Raw genomic sequence first — 15,824 nt, 5'->3', positions numbered from 1 at the left:
CACATATATTCCTTCTGAGTGAGGATACCTTCACGTGGTGAAAGGATTTACATTTCGCTACGATCAGTAAAACTGTACCGGTCAACTGTTTTCTACTAGGTAACATTATGACACTATATATAGATATATATATATATATATATATATATATATATATATATATATATATATATATATATATACATGTATGTATATATATAAATATATATATATATATATATATATATATATATATATATATATATATATATATATATATATATATATATATATATATATATATATATATATATATATATATATATATATATATATATATATATATATATATATATATATATATATATATATATATATATATATATATATATATATATATATATATTCTGCAGCAATATCCTGCCATAAAGCCACTATGACATCCCTGCTCTAACGCATAGGATCACTACCATCATACATAGAACGTCACTATCTCACTAAAATTATCTAGGCGTCCGGTAGCATGGTGCTCACTCCTCCACTGAATCCCCATGATTGATGAAAAAATGTACCTTCGCGTATCACTGATTCCGAATTGCCTTGAAGTGGCATGATTTGAATTGATTCGAGTCGATTGATGTGAACAGTTACTTAGGAGTAAACAGATCGCATCAAAATGAATCATGAATAGGATAGGATTCTCCATTAATTGAATTGAATTGAATCGCTTTGTGTGAACGCAGTCTAGTAGTATGACTTTTGTTGATGTTTCTTAAAGTTGCAACTAGCTTATGCTCCAAGGCTTTAGTAATAATCCAAGATTCTGATGCATAAGTTAATACAGGTAGGATCATCTGATTAAATACTCATCTTTTTAGAGAAAGTGGCAATCTGTTTTTCATAAGCCCATCTACCAAAAGCTCTCCATCCTCTGCTTATACTTCTTTTAATTTATGTATCTTGTCCTCGGAAAACACTTACTACGTGTCCTAAGCACATATATGTATGAACAATCTCTAGAGGTTCATCCATAACCCTTATTTTTTACATCTGCATTTCCATTGAACATCTTTTTAGTTTTACTTATATTCATTTTCAGGCCTATATTTCTGCTTTTTCTATTCAAATCTTTTATCACCTTTTGCAATTCCTCCCATGATTTGGTGTGCAAATCTTAATTTTCCAAGTTATTCCCAATCAATGTTAATTCCGACATTTTCCTTATATAAATTATATTAAAATTTCTTTTAGGCACGCTTCGAATAATTTATGAGAGATTATTTTCACTATATATGATATTAGGCTTGCTGTACCTCCTGTATATATATCTTCAATTTTTTTCTAACATAAGATTCATGTGTTCCCTGTTTTTGAAAGGCTTTCATTTTGACAGTATCAATCGCTTTCTAATAACTCATTAAGATCCAGTAAGTTGAAAAAGATATTTCTAGATGATTAAAAATTTCAAATATTCTTTTGGTTTTTTATTGAAAATTGCTGCTTCTCTTTTCATGAAAGGTTTTCAACTACTAAAAGTCCTTATCAGAATAATCACTTAGAAAATATTATGATACGTAATATAAGTCAATATATCTTCCATGGTTGACTCCTCCAAGTCCGAATGAATGCATTAGCTGGAGGAATCCTTTTCACTCATGAACTTTGTCAACGTTAAGCCTAGCTATTGTGACCTACAAAAACTGGACTGCGACCTTCTCCAAATTATCATTAGCTATTTTATAAAATACTTAACAATGTTAAGTAACTGAATATGAATCCTAACCAAATTACGGGTAAATAAATGAACCATTAAGAAAACATTTTTATTATTTCAATGACTGATACAAAAGGCTGGTACACAACACAGTGAAACACGGATTGGGCAATCCTCAACATGCAAGTATATCAATTTCAAATGTTTTCTCCACCATTTTTCTGACTAACTGATACATCCCCAGTCTTCTAGGTGTATTCTTATACTTACCTTGACATTTTTTTACTTCATTTAAGATAGATTATGGTTTCCGTGAACAATTATTCATTTTATTCGGCTATGGCTAGTATAAATATCAATTCTTCTTTGACATTTAATAACAAATACAATTCGTAATTTGTCACTAAAGATAATGAAAAGGCAGTAAAACACATTGAAAGGTCAACAGTCATAAAAAAGTATTACTTCAATTACATAATATATTAAGGTCACACGCATAATCTAGTATACGGCTTGTCCATGCAGGGGCTAACCCGTTTACATTTCTGAATATTATTATGATTTTCTAAATATCACCCTGGGACATTAAAATTATGCTTGCCTATTTTGGAACATAATCAGCATATATCAATATATTGGCGTAGCTTGTGAAACAAGAGCAACTTATGATGTTGCTGCCTTCTTTCAAAACCAATATTCTGAATGCTTAGCAAAGAGAAATGCTGCATTATATTACAGTGTATAGCTTCAGGCTTACATAGAATCGGTAGAGGAATAGAGAGGGCAGGAGAAATCGCGTTAGTGGAAGAGGGCAAATAAAATTCCAAAGAAGGGAATGTACTTATGTATATATAAATTTAATGTATATATATATATATATATATATATATATATATATATATATATATATATATATATATATATATATATATATATATATATATATATATATATATATACAGTATATACACATACATATATAGACTGTAAATACATATATGTGGGCGTGTATGATGATATGCAAAGTCTACTATCGATTCCTTTCTAAGTAAGCCCTGATGATGAAAGCACATTTGGCGAACGTTAAGCAAGAGAGATGACGATCATTACATTGGTACTTTTTCATACAAATTTTTATGTAAACATACAAATGCAGCATATATATATATATATATATATATATATATATATATATATATATATATATACATATATTTATATATATATATATATATATATATATATATATATATATATATATACAGAGAGAGAGAGAGAGAGAGAGAGAGAGAGAGAGAGAGAGAGAGAGAGAGAGAGAGAGAGAGAGAGAGTATATATATATATATATATATATATATATATATATATATATATACATATATATATACATATATATATATATATATATATATATATATATATATATATGTATGTATATGGATATATATATATATATATATATATATATATATATATCTATATACATATATATGTATGTATATATATAAAATTGTCTATAGATATATATATATATACGAAATATATATATATATATATATATATATATATATATATATATATATATATATATATATAGATTTTTGTATATATATACAAACTTTATGGGTCTTTATAAATAAAATCATTCATATGTATATCTTATCATGTATGCACACACACACGTGCACATACACGCACATACATATATTTATATATATATATATATATATATATAGATATATATATATATAAATATATATATACATATATGTATAATGTATATATATATATATATATATATATATATATATATATATATATATATATATATATCTATATATATATATATATATATTTGAATATTTTATTTTAATTGTTCATTATTTCTCATATCGTTTATTTATTCACTTCTTTCATTACTTCACTAGGCTATTTCTCCCTGTTAGAGCTCTTGGGGTTTTAGCATTTTACTTTTTCAACTAAGGTTGTAGCTTAGCTAGTAATAGTTATAATAATGATCATATATCTATCTATCTATATATATATATATATATATATATATATATATATATAAATATGTGTGTGTGTGTATATATATATATATATATATATATATATATATATATATATATATATATATATATATATATATATATATATACATATATGTATATATAGTATATATATATATATATATATATATATATATATATATATATATAAATATATATATATATATATATATATATACATATATATATTTATATATATATATATATATATATATATATATATATATATATATATATATATATATATATCTGAGTATGAGTGAAAAAACGTTACGTCTTTCCTTGGAAAATAAGCTTTGGGGAAGTAATTATCCAGCAATGCCAGAAAATGACGCTTATCAAGAACCAGTAAGGCTTCAATCATTAATGGATACTTTTCTGTTGTTGGTGGTTTTGTTTTCCTTGCTGATATGTCAACGAATTTTTAAATGTATTTTTACATTAAATGGTGCAAGTTTGAATATTCAAAGATCTGCAATTGTATTAAAACTATTGAAACTATTCAATTTCCATTCACAAAATCACGAAGTGTTAATATTTTTGTCTAAAATTGTGTTTGTAATTAGGAATGTATGTTTATAAACGTGAATGGAATGCAATGTGTTGCATCTTTTGTCTCTATTGGAATATTTCATATGTACTACATTTTGTTTATGGGTGGAACAAGAGTTCTGGTAGTGGTTTTGTTTGTGTAAGTCTAATATACCAGTTGACCTAGTAGTGAGCGACCAGTAAAATGTAATAGATATCACAGATAGTAATAAAAACCATGATGTTAATTTTTGTAGTTTTTTTTTTACTAAAAGATAGTTTCCACGAACGAATCTGAAATTCTTTCGATTTATATTTTGAGCAACATCAAAAGGTCTCTCTATGAATACCTTTTTGAACAAATATTAACAAAAAAGGTTCTATTCTAAGATAAGAAATCAAATATACTAATTTTTAACCTTAAATTGTCTTAACTTTCAAGATAAGAAGATCTAAGAACGATTAGAAATGAATGGATGGGAACGTGTAAATTAGATTAAAGAACATATACCTTTCTTAGAAAATTCTTCCATGGATATTTTAATTTTCATTTCCCCACCTGAAAAACTCTTCCATAACTATTTCTTTCACCCTACCGTAGAAAGTTCCCTTCTATTCCCTTCACTTGAAATAATCCACTTTGACCATTTTCATTACCTTGGCCATAAAAACAAATTACCAATTATGAAAACTGGAGGCTAATTATTTTAGTAGACAAGGGTTTAACCCCGTTCCAGCTATAGCTAAATTAGTATATCAACTTAGGTGAAGTGAGGGAAGAATATTAAAATGTTCTATCTAAATGTGAATTTGATAACATTTTCTTCATATATTACTTCCTGGAGGTTCCTTCCATCTCCCGTCAAATATCTGTGCAATTTCTCGAGTAACTGACGGTCTTTGAGCTTTACCTCCTTGAAGGTGAATGGATTAGTTATTACCTTCCATTTGGGGTCTTGTGAAGCCTTGCAGTGGGATCGCTATCCCAACCAAGAGAATGATATAGAATTTAGATGACACGTGAATTTCAAAAAGCTAGTCAAATGCCGAACTCAAACGGCATCGAGCAAATGCAATGCAAATGGAGCTTGGCAACTGGATACCCGAAGGGACATAGCCTATTCAAGTTTCGTTTGCTTCTTTTGCATATTATATATGACTGAATTATAAAAGTTTGGGTGATATTGTTGAACTAGGTCACAAACCACTCAAACATAATTAGTTTTTCTTTTTTTTCTTTTATTATTTTTCATAAGATTTACACCTTATCTTCTATCTTAAAATACATACAGTATCCATGGATACAAAGGATATTTAATTCGAGATTTTCAAATTCTAATTATATGCACATGAAGATCGCTGATAGTTTCTTAGTATCCTTTGAATCAACTAATTAGTGGTAGATGTAGAAACGTATATGTATACAAATATTTACATAGTAAGGCCATACTACCCTCTAAAAGAATAATTTCAAACAATTCCCTGAAAGGTAATTTACTAAATAGGCTAATTCAATATAAAAATAAACAAAGTACATTACTAATGCTTACATTACCTAGCTATGGACTCGAGTTCAAAGTAAAAAAGGCATGAGAAAATATTAAAACCGTTTGTTTAATCATATTTACCAATTAATTCTGACTTTCAATGGAGATCTTGATAGGATGATATGTAGATTGAAAATTCACGCCACAATTACAGGATGGGTAAAAATAAAAGCTATTTTTCACAGCACGGTGTTTCTTCGCCTATGATTTGGTTAGCAGTTAAGATTTAGCCAACTCAGTGCAAGTCACGGGTTTTTGCTGTATCAGCAACCCTGTTGTATATGGTCTGAATGAGGTCAGCTTCAGTGGCCAGGTCTCTATTACTCCTACACCGCTGGAATAGGCACTTTGCACGCACTGCAGTGCAATCACAGTTCCACACACAAAAATCCATAGCAATTACAGCAAACACACTTTAAAAATTCCCCTACAACAGTTTTAATTACCTGGAAAGTTAATGGCACTCTTTATTGTCATACTTTCAATAACATCTTCTTAAAAGTAAAAAACAAAAACAAAAAAACATGAATTACAGTTTCATAAGGAAGAATCCTTTTGGCTGCTAAAGGAAATATTACTAAAACTCATTTACAGCTCCAGACTTGAATCACTTCTGCAACCAAATCCAAATTTTGAATGGTACTCTTAAAACACAATAATAATTCTTTATAGATGTAGCAAACTCTATTTCGAGTTAAACACTAGGGTAAAAAAGTTATTATCTTTTATTTGGATGTAATAGACCATTTTTAGTATTCCTTATATAATAAAAAACACAGGATTACAAAAGTTTAATCAGTGGTAAACGTGTGTTTCAAATCATCTAGTGCTGAAAATAATCATTGATTAATTTTGTCAAGTCGACCTTCTGAGAAACCACTGAACATTCTTCTATTGCTCCCTCTCTGGAACTGATTTTCTGGCCCCAGTAACAGCCACTGCAGTGGCAAGAAGTACTTTTAACTGCTCCCTAAGTGATTAAACTATCAGCTATCACAGGAAGCATACGTTAAATATTCCACTGCAGCAGCAGTAGACTCATCACTGCTACTGTTGAACCACAGACACACAATGTACTTCAATGTTCATCTGACACTGAAGTACAGTAAACAATCAACCAATATTTTACCAAAATCAGAGTAAAAGTAACCTTGAATTACATTTCCATGGAGCTGTATTTATACAAGACAGGTATTTCACATAGCATAACTCAAATACAATGAAATACTTCAGCAATTAAATACATCATACAAATGGCAGATGGAGTACACTCGGAATACTCCTGTGTACCTGCTTCGAACGTATTTCTATATTTCACGGGGACTTCTTTAATGACTACTAACAAAATCCGTCCCATCCTAGGACTTCATGTTACACTATGTTTCCGGCAAACTCGTTGAAAATAATTCTGTGTAATTGATGAAGGCTATTCAGATACAAATATTCCATGGTTACCGCAGAAACATCGCTTTAATACTCCAATCAGACCGTCGCAAACACAATCTAAAATTAAAGCCACGTGCACATTATTATACACCGAAGTTTATAGTATTTACAGAAGAGTAATTGCTTATTTTTAACGGCGTTTGTGTAATGGGTTCTTGTTCATGTTAGGTACAAATGATTAGAAACGACCAGTGAAGCCGTGATATGGTAACAGGAAACTACACCTGGATTCTACTCCTTTGTATGTCTTGTAGAAAATTACTCACTGGATGCATGATTAAATCATTTAGATGTCTTACTGTAGTATAAATAAATTCTGAGTTTGAGCTTTAAAAGTGGGATAAGTGAAGATACTTCATACACTTTACTGATTTTTTATTAACACTCAGTGAAGTATTAGAGTCCACACTTTACAACAGTCACAACTACAGTGAATTTGTATCTAAAGTTTTGGACATTTGAAAACTATTATGCATTTTTTTCTAATTGCTACTGAATCAGCACCACGTCTCCACGCTTTTTTTGCTTTTGGTAGAGTCATTGGTTACAATACGATCTTCCGTTGACGGTAAGTGTTTCTTACCACATCCCTCGGAAGTGCCTTGTTTGATGACACCCTCAGGGTGATCTTTCGAAGCTGGTAATCCAGCATCCATGTTTCTATTTGCCAGTGAATTTTCACTGGTCTTCATAAGCCGAGGTGAAGATGGAGTAGAACCCGATGAAAGGCCTGTGTAAGTTTTCTTCTTCAAGGATGCAGGTAAAGTGTAGCAGTTTGCCACGTCATTTGCAACATAGGACTTTTTTCTGTTAATGGTGGCAGTACCTGATAAGGGGGCCATCTTCTTCTCTTCAGGTGTGTCCTGGAATTTACTCTCACTCTCTAGTTTTTGTTCTGGTTCCTTTCCATATATCTGGGCAATCTTTTCGAAGCGATGACACCAATCATTCTTGTAATCGAGCGAAAATTCGCTCCTAGATGATCCTGTGGTGGAATGGAAGCCTAGAATCAAAAGAAATTGTTAAGAATATTATTTATATAGTGTTTCAGAAAGATTTTTTAAATTTTTAGTAAGCTGAAGAAACCACCACTTCTCAAAGATCAACATACTGAATTTGCTATAAGAGAAAATTAGGACAAAATCAAACCATTTCAAGTGCCAAAATAGAAGGTGAGAAAAACTTGAAAAACCGACTTTAAGAATTATAATAAAATGCTAAAATTCCAAGACTTTAATATGTGAAAGAATATTATAATGTGAATTACTCCAATAATTAAAACTTATGGAAATAATTCATCTGAAAATAATGAATAAATTATAACACAAAAACTTACAAGATAGTTTAAAGATTAAAGGAAGAGTATTTGTATTATCACCATTTATAGTTCACAAACATTCTCCTGAAATGAACAGAAAGTACTTGAATTCCACTTCCACAGATTGGAATGGCCAGATTTTAAAACAGAAAGGGAAATAAAGATAAAATTATGCCTAGTTCGCTATAAAATCTTTTTGTCATATATTTGATAACAAGAAAGATATAAAACTGTATTCATATATAATAACCTTTAAGAATTCAGTGCGCATAAAATAAATATTAATAAAGATGCTTTAATGAAATTTATGACAATAAAACCAATCATTATGTAAGTTAAAAAGTAAGAACTCTCAAGCAAGAGAACAAAAATCCCAAGCTTAAGGCTCCAGAACTACATTTATGAGAAACGAAGCATTTTAAAGTAGCTAAATAAATTTGACTTTATCTGGCTACCGGAAATATCTCAGAATCATTCTCTGATTAAATGAGAAAAATATAACTGAAAGAATTAGTTGGAGGTTCCTGACCTCCTCAAAATACTCAAGAAATAAACTTTGACTTAGGTGTATGTGTAATGAGAAATAGGAGTGGAAGAAAAAAGAAGTCTGTCAGCATGCATCTCGGAATGTTTCCTGACAGTAAATCAAACTTCTGTTCCTTAAACGTGAAGGTTGTGTTATCAGAAACTGTGCCAGTAGCAAATATAGGGCGTCCTGAAAAAACCTGCATATTTGAAGAGCTATCTAGAGTTATTATTAGGCTCTCGAATATGCTCAATATACATTTATAATTCACAATATAAAAGAGTAAATATGTTGCCAATTAGATCATAAAGTTTTATTTGGGTTAACGACTATCAAAGTGAACGTTAAAGTTGTTTTACCATAACATTTAATGGCAGCTCAAAACTATAAGATCACCCTGCAAAGGAAATTAGCCTTAGAAGACAAATATAAGATGTGCTAGCCTATAACGCATACTTTTACTGATTGTTCGCATACCAAGAAGAGTACACTGAAGATGACTGGAGCTGCAATTCAATATAAAAAAAACAACGACCTACTACTGACGTCATATACATAGTTTTTCTACATATTAGATAAGTACTCGATGGCTATTGAATAAGTTCACGGAAACAATATGTAAGTATCTAAAGTTCACGGATACAATATGTAAGAATCTAAAGTTCACAGATACAATATGTAAGAATCTAAAGTTCACGGATACAATAGTTAGTATCTAAAGTTAACGGATACAATATGAGAGTATATTACGTTCCCGGATACAATATGTAAGTATTTGAAGTTCACGAATACAATATGTAAGAAACTAAAGTTCACGGATACAATATAAAAGAATCTGAAGTTCACGGATACAATATTTAAGTATCTAAAGTTCACAGATACAATATGTAAGAATCTAAAGTTCACGGATACAATATGTATGAATCTAAAGTTCACGGATACAATATGAGAGTATCTTACGTTCCCAGATACAATATGTAAGTATTTAAAGTTCACGGATACAATATGTAAGTATCTAAAGTTCACAGATACAATATGTAAGAATCTAAAGTTCACGAATACAATATGTAAATATCTAAAGTTCACGGATACAATATGAGAGTATCTTACGGTCCCAGATACAATATGTAAGTATTTAAAGTTCACGGATACAATATGTAAGTATCTAAAGTTCACGGATACAGTATGAGAGTATCTTAAGTTCCCAGATACAATATGTAAGTATCTAAAGTTCACGGATACATTATGTAAGTATCTAAAGTTCACGGATACAATATAAGAGTATCTTACGGTCCCAGATACAATATGTAAGTATTTAAAGTTCACGGATACAATATGTAAGTATCTAAAGTTCACGGATACAGTATGAGAGTATCTTAAGTTCCCAGATACAATATGTAAGTATTTAAAGTTCACGGATACAATATGTAAATATCTAAAGTTCACGGATACAATATGTAAATATCTAAAGTTCACGGATACAATATGAGAGTATCTTACGGTCCCAGATACAATATGTAAGTATTTAAAGTTCACGGATACAATATGTAAGTATCTAAAGTTCACAGATACAGTATGAGAGTATCTTAAGTTCCCAGATACAATATGTAAGTATTTAAAGTTCACGGATACAATATGTAAGCATCTAACGTTCACAGATACAATATGTAAGTATCTAAAGTTCATGGATACAATATATAAGTATCTAAAGTTCATGGATACAATATGAGAGTATCTTTCGCTCCCAGATACAATATGTAGGTATCTAAAGTTCTCGGATACAATATGTAAGTATCTAAAGATCACGGATACAATATGAGTGTATCTTACGTTCCCAGATACAATATGTAAGTATCTAAAGTTCCCAGATACAATATTTAAGGTTCTAAAGTTCACAGATACAATATGTAAGAATCTAAAGTTGACGGATACAAGTTTCACGGATACAACATGTAAGTATCGAAATTTCACGGATACAATATGTAAGTATCTAAAGTTGACGAATAGTTCATCACACAAGTAGATCATGTGATATTAATTGATAAATTTTTCCATTAACATTTATTCCTCTTTCTCTTAGTGCGCTAGAGAGAGAGAGAGAGAGAGAGAGAGAGAGAGAGAGAGAGAGAGAGAGAGAGAGAGAGAGAGAGAGAGAGATCGTGTTAAAATGTTTTATTAAGTCTTTGTTAATCGAATGCATTTAAGTTTTTACTAGTTTCTTGTCGTCTAATATATACGATTACGATTAAATAGGACAAATTCTTATTGTTGGCTTAGTAGACAAGAACTTCCACAGCAATTAGAAACCAAAATGCCCTCAGAAACAGGCGTAGTAACTTTCGTTAATGCTTGGTCAGCAATAGTTAGTAATGGTCAGTTGACCCAGGAGTCGAGGCAGGAATTAGTTCGATAAAGAAATATGGTACGAAAAAATTTATATGAGAACCTAACCTGCAATCGTTGGAAGCTTTGTCATTAATCATAGTTCTAATCACAGTTATCAGACATATAATTAATTTTTCGCTTTAGCTGGTGATTGTATTATGATCGACGAAGTAAATGATAAATTTTATGCTAGTCTATAATCACTTGCGTTGTGTATAGATTCTTTATCCTCATCAATATCGTAGGTATGAAGGCCGTAACGTCTCGACACAATTCTTTTGTTATTTTTGTAGTTACGAGAAATCATTGTAATAGCTTTGATATGCGAACGTATCGTTTAATCATTAGACAGTTTAAAACACTTGATGTACTAGTTTCTGTTGGTATTAGATATGGAATAGGTAAATTCAATTTCCTTTATGATTTAATTGTAATTGATAACTTTGTTGAGTTATGTATGGTACGTTTAATATGAAATTCTATGGCAACAATTAACATAACTTCAATTCCGGCAAAAAAAGGGATATGTCAAAGGAAGATTTATTGAATGTGCGAATTCCGTTAAGAAACATAGATATGCTAATAACTAAATATTAATGTTCACATAACAGCCAACCAAAGTTTAGTCTACTACAGACATATTTAATTTAGTTAAAGATAATGTAGAAAATCATTTTTTAATCAGTAATGAAAAATTAAACCTCTCCCAAATTCTTAAGCTATGATTATTATATACAGCATATGAAATATGCCCAACAAGGAATCTTTTGTTAGAATTTACGGTTTATCTGTGACAGAAGCTTCCTCCCTTATATAATAAAGAGCAAGTGTCTGGCTCTATATTTAAATTTGTTTTTTCCTGGCCCTCTGAGTGGCACTGCCAAACGTATAACTACTCGGTCTCTACTCATCCCTCGGGTAGGGGTGGAGAGAAAGTAGCCATTCCCTAGTGAGAGGGAGTACCTCGAGAGGTACACTCGGAAACCACAATCTCCCACAAATTGCCGAACCAATGGCTTGTAGTTAGGAAAGGTGGAGGAGGTGGTAAGGGTTGAGTCTGTGCGTGTGGGTGTGTTCATATCTATCTAAATATAAGCGTAATTGTTGACGGGTCACGTACACTGGTTTTACATACTATCTGATAATTTGGATGTTAGAATAGAAGTTTATAATCTTTTGAATTGATATTGAACTTCATACGCATATAATTTTGCAGGCTGAGGAAATAATTTAAGTAAAAGAGATCACTAGTTTGAGATAAACTAGCTACGGCTATTTCTTAAAAACGTTAGAAAATGGTTTATAGATTTTCTAATATGTTTTCAAGATAGACTTTCTATGCCGGTTTGGAATATTAGGAAAACATCTGTAACTGCACATCAAATAAGGTTAAATTACCCAGATAAAATTGTTCAAGTTCCTTCGTATCAAATTCCATTATTCAACATTGAATTTGAAGAAAGAAATATTAAAGGAGAACGTAATTAAAAAAAAAACAATTAGGCAATTCAATACACCACTTCTTTGTGTACCGATGAAAGATGAAAGTTGGCGAGTTTATGTAGATTTTCGTAAACTTAACGAGGAAACAATTTCTGAAAATAATATCCCCAGTGCCATCTACTGATGACATCATTAATGCCTTGGGGGAGTACACGTACTTTACATCATTAGATTTATTCAGTGGTTTTCATCAAATTCCTCATGAAACAGAATTATCTGAATACACAGCGTATGGTATTTGGTTTACTTATACGGGGGACCTACTACATTCACAAGAATAATTAATGTAGTTTTTGGTAAAATGTTAAGTGATATTTAGTTCAAATGAGTGATTCAGCATGAATTAGCGTTAAACAGATTTCACATATTCAATTTGAAATGAAAAATAAGTAACAGGGAAATTTTCTGTTTAAGAATGATTTAGCTTATCTATGCTATTTTGTTTCTTAGCTGACTGAAGGTTGTTCAAGATAAGGTTCAAGAAATTACCAATTTTCCGGTCTCAACTTTTTAGATAAGCTCCTTCAAAAGTTTTTAGGGGTGACTGGTTATCACACAAAGCTTGTATATAACTATTCTGTTATAGCATCTCCTCTAAACGATTTATTGAAGACAAATTTCTTTGAGGGAGGCGGTCGGTTTTAAACTGGAAAAAAAAATTTAAAAATTTTGATAAATGGCCTTCCTAAATCACCGCTCATATTGGCTGATTTTCGCAAGAAAATCTATATAGCAACAAATGCTTCCGATTAATGGGGTAGAGAAAATTTGTTACAGTGGAAAGATAATATAGGTCTCCTATAGCATTCTCTTCAAGAAAATTAAAATCAATTAATGGTAATGATAAAAAATAGCGTTGATAGGAAGAGGCTATCTATTGTAAATAGTTTTTGTCATGTTAAATACGCCATTTATGACTATATGAAAATCATATTGGATGATCACAAACCATTCACATTCTAGTTCAGAAGTTTTGATATGAATCCCAAAAGAACTAGATGCCATTTGATAATTCTAGTTAAATCAGCAAATATCAAGAAAAAAATTTACACGTGAAATTTAATATTTCATCCTATAATTTGTCTCTTAAATCTAAGCCTGGTGCGGACAATCATCAATGTATTTGTGAAGATGTGTTCAGTATATAGATCCTTCAATTAGTATGGAAAATAGCTATGATCCTACTATGATTATATGTATTGTATTGTAATAGATAATTATGATGATGATTTCTATATAAATGTCGATAAGAAATATATGAGATGATTCATGGGTACTGGAACAAGAAACTCATGGAAAAGTTACTTTATGAATGTTTTGAGAGTCTACAAGATTCACCGTCTTATAAGAAATACAAGTTTGAATGTTATTGTCTTGTTAATGATTTTTTTCATAAAATATGCAAAGACATGCAAGAAGTACAGGCGAAGGAATTCCATCTTAGCGATACCTAAATCATTCATATAAAAAGTCCTAAATCAAGTGTCATTTCTCTGTACGAAAAGGCAATGAATATGTCTATTAAAAATAGTTATGTAAAGATATTAAAATGTTGGTGGAAAATGGTAGAATTCGAGTACGCCATACCGTTCAAGATAATGTAAATACACATTCGGAAATTAATTCGTACAGAGTCGTTCGAAAGAATACAAGTAGACCTGTTAGCAGTATTTTCAGAAACCTCAAGGGTCACATACCTCTTTTACTCATAATTGATACTTTGGGGTATTTTCATTAAAAAGCAAAAAAGCTGAAGAGAGCGCATATCTATCCTTTGAAATCTTAGTATGTCAAGGAATTCCAAACTTTTTTTATTTCTGACTTTGGTGAAAGTTAATCCTCTTTTCTAAAATGCTTTTGAAATACGTAGATATACATTATTGAAATATAATGGTTTACCACCCACAATAAAATAGGCATGGGAGAATATGTTAATCACAAAATTCTATAACTATTCTTTGTTACAGTTGGAGGCAATGATCTCAATTGGGATATACAATGTGAAAGGATTGGAATACAAAATCTGTATAAATCAATTTTTAATGGATTGGAATAATCTCTTGAATGTATGATGGTTTTCAAATCAACATTTATAATTAAGAGAAGCCAATGAGAAAATTGTATTATTTGGGCGCAAGATTTAGATTGTTAAAGTAAATGGAAAATTTGAACATACGGAGCAATGAAAATTGACATGAAAGGTGGATATTTGGTTGCTTTGATTAGGCATGTAGAACTAGATTGAAGGTTTGGTGATGGGATGAAAGGATCATCATTTTAAAGAAGTAACCACTAAGACAAATGAAAGCAGATATAATAATGATTAATATAAAAAATCTAACTGTATATCAGTATTATGGAAATTCATCTGTAACAAGGCAAACGTGCACATAATTACGTATCATTACCATCATATTTATTGTTGCCATCGAAAAGTTTTGAAAAGAATGCAAATATTAAAAAGTACTGTAAAGAATTTTAAACACATGAAAAGGAACTAGGTGGAATTGAAAACCTTCTTCCTAACTCCTGGATGTGTACCCTCGAAGAGTGTCTCCCACAACCGCCCCCCACCCCCCTGACTCCACTATCCCACAGGAATTTTAATGACAAGACCTATTAAATTTGAGACTATTTTACTAACCAACGTGATTTGGCGACACGCAAAAATAATGAAGAATAAGTGATGTTGCAAGTAAATATTCAGAAAAAATAAATATGGAAAAGAGAGTGTTTTCTCTTTATGTTTTCTTATTCTTATATATATATATATATATATATATATATATATATATATATATAT

The sequence above is a fragment of the Palaemon carinicauda genome, chromosome 6 (genome assembly GCF_036898095.1).
Source record: "Palaemon carinicauda isolate YSFRI2023 chromosome 6, ASM3689809v2, whole genome shotgun sequence".
Taxonomy (NCBI): Eukaryota; Metazoa; Arthropoda; class Malacostraca; order Decapoda; family Palaemonidae; genus Palaemon; species Palaemon carinicauda.
Note: the sequence above shows the minus strand (reverse complement) of the source record.